Raw genomic sequence first — 3,225 nt, 5'->3', positions numbered from 1 at the left:
TTTAACTTTCCATCCTCTCTTTTTTATTTATCAGCCTAACTAAGAGTACATCAATTTTATTGATTTTTCTCAAAGATTTAATTTCTGGTTTTGTTGATTCTTTCTATTGTTTCCATATTCTTAATTTCATTTATTTATGCTATAATCTGTGTTAAGTCTTTCTCTTTACTTTGGGGTTAGTTTGCTGTTCTTTCTCTATTTACTCCAGGTGAGCAGTTAATACACTGATTTTAGTTTTTTCTTCTTATTTAATATGGGCATTTAGGGCTGTAAATTTCCCTCTCAGCAATTCCTTTGCTGAATCCATAGGTATTTTTTTTTAATGCTGACATAGTGAGCAGCAGTATTCTTATTATTATTTATGTATTTTATTGAGATATCCTCACCTACCACACAATCCATCCAAAATATCCAATTAATGGTTCACAATATCATCACACACTTGTGTATTCATCGCCATCATGATCATTTTTAGTATATTTGCATTACTCCAGAAAATGAAATTAAAAGAAAATCTCAGACATCCTATACCACTTACCCCTCCCTCTTGTTGACTACTAGTTTTGTAATCTATCCAATATTAAGACTTACAATAGAGGTAGATTGACTAAGACTGTGTAACATTGACATATACTATATTATATATATATTCAGTGGAACAAATCAAAATAACCAGAAGTATATTCTTACAAACCTGGGTAACTGACAATTTCTTTTGAAACATAGTAATATAGTTTTAAAATCATTATCAAAGATCAGTGCTAGTGGACTACAGTTCAACAACTACAGATATTTTTTTCTGGCTATTCTAAAACACTAGATTCTAAAAACAAATACCCATATGCTGAAACAGTATCTTAGTCTTTTGTTAAGTTCTAGTTTCTCAGTTATAGCTCCTTCTTCTCATTTGATCTTTCTTTTAATCTACAGGGATATCTAAACAATGACTACTGTAACTTCCTCATGATGGAAAGTTCTTTTTTTTTAATGCCATAAGCTTTGATATTTTGTTTTCTTTTCCCTTGAGATATTTACTGATTTCTTTTGTAATTTCTTCTCTGATCCAATGGTTGTGTAAGACTGTGCTGTTTAGCTTCCATATATTTGAGAATTTTCTAGACTTCTGCCTGTTATTGATTTCCAACTGAATTCCACTATGATATGAGAAAGTGTTTTGAATAGTTTAGAATTCTGAAAATTCATTGAGATTTGCTTTTTATGCAATATATGGTCTATCCTGGAGAATGATCCATGAGCGCTTGAGAAAAAAGTGCATCCTGTGATTGTGTAGTGCAATGTTCTGTAGATGTCTGTTAAGTCTAGCTCATGTATCACACTATTAAAACTCCCTGTTTCCTTATTGCTTTTCTGTCTGCATGCTCTACCCATTGATGAGAGGGTTGTTTTGAAGTATCCAACTATTACTACAGAGGTGTCTACTTCTCCCTTTAGTGTTGGCAATGTTTGTCTCATGTATTTTGGGACACCCGATTCAATGCATAAATATTTATGCTTATTTTAGTTTGTTAAAGCTGCCAGAATGCAGTATGCCAGAAATAGAATGGGCTTTAAAAAGAAAATTTATTAAGTTACAAGTTTACAACCCTAAGGTCATTAAAATGTCCAACATAAGGCACTCAGAGAAAGATATCTGGACTTAAGAAAGGCTGATGTCTGTCACATGGGAAGGCATGTGGCTGGAGAGTGCTGATTCGTGTTCCTAGTTCCATTGCTTCCAGCTTCTGATGCCAGTAGTTTTCTTTCTAAGTATCTGTGGGCCTTGACTTACTTCCTCTGGGACATGATTCTGGGCTGGAGTCTAGCTTGCTTAGCATCTTATGGGAGGGCGCATGATGACATCTGCTTTCTCTGTTGGCACTCCAAGCATCTCCAGATGTCAGCTTTGAAGCAACTGTTCTCCAAGCATCTAATCTTCCTCCAAAATATTTCCTCTTTTAAAGCGCTCCAGTAAACTAATCAAGATCCACTTTGAATGAGCAGAGTCAAACTTCAATCTAATCAAATGGTCGTACCTACAACTGGTGTTTCACATCTTCATGGAAATGATCTGTTTTTTTTTTGAGGAGGATTTGAAACTGTCATGATTTCCAGAAAATCCTTGTTCTTTAATCCTCATTCAATATTGCTGGGTGAAATCTTTTTGATTGTTTCCATGGAGATGTGACCCACCCAGTTGTGGGTGGTAACTTTCAAATAGATTGCTCCCAAGGAGATGTGCTTCCACCCATTCATTTAAGATGGGGTTGCTTACTGGAGGCCTTTAAGGGGGAACCATTTTGGAAAAGCTTCAGTGCTGACATAGCTTACACAGTCAGAGCCCTTTGGAGATGCAGTAGAAAAACACTCCTGGGGAATCCTTATGTGATGAGATCCAGGATATAAAACTAGCAGATGTCACCATGTTTCTTCCCAGCTGACAGAAGTGTCTAGAAGCCATAAACCCCAGCAGTCACAGCCAAGTGCTTTCCCAGCTTAGAGAGGTGTTCCAGATGGCATCAGCCTTTCTTGAGTGAATGCAGCCTTTTATTGGTGACTTAATTTAAATATTTTCATGGCTTTAGAATTGTAACCTTGGAACTTAATAAATTACCCTTTTTAAAAGCTATTCCATTTCTGGTATATTGCATTCCAGCAACTTTATCAAACTAAAACACAACCCAATCAAAAATTCCATCCTGAACAATAGGATGCACCCACAGATTGGATTAGGAAAAAAAACCTTGTTTTTTGGGGGTACATAACAATTTCAAACCAGAACAATGATTGTTATGTCTTCTTCATGAATTGACCTATGATGGATAGGTTCTGGTGTCAACTTGGCCAAATGATTATGCCCAGTTGTCTGGTAAGGCAACATGACCTGACTGATGCTGCAAGGATAGTTCATGGCTAGTTGATTAAATAATCAGGGAGTTGATTGCATCTGTTGCTGATTACTTCTGAGATCAACTAAGGCGTCCCTCCCAAAATGAGATAATACAATCATTTAGAGGCTTTTAAGGAAGCAGAGAGATTCTTTCACTTCTTCAGCCAGTGATCTCTCCTATGGAGTTCTTCAAGACTCTTCATTGGAGCTGACAATCTTGCAGCCTGCCCTATGGATTTTGGACTTTTCTATTCCCATGGTTGCATGAGATACCTTTAAAAATCTCAGATTTACAGATCTCTCTTTTTGGTTCTGTTTCTCTAGAGAACCCTCACTAA

The sequence above is a fragment of the Tamandua tetradactyla genome, chromosome 10 (assembly GCF_023851605.1).
Source record: "Tamandua tetradactyla isolate mTamTet1 chromosome 10, mTamTet1.pri, whole genome shotgun sequence".
Lineage (NCBI taxonomy): Eukaryota > Metazoa > Chordata > Mammalia > Pilosa > Myrmecophagidae > Tamandua > Tamandua tetradactyla.
Note: the sequence above shows the minus strand (reverse complement) of the source record.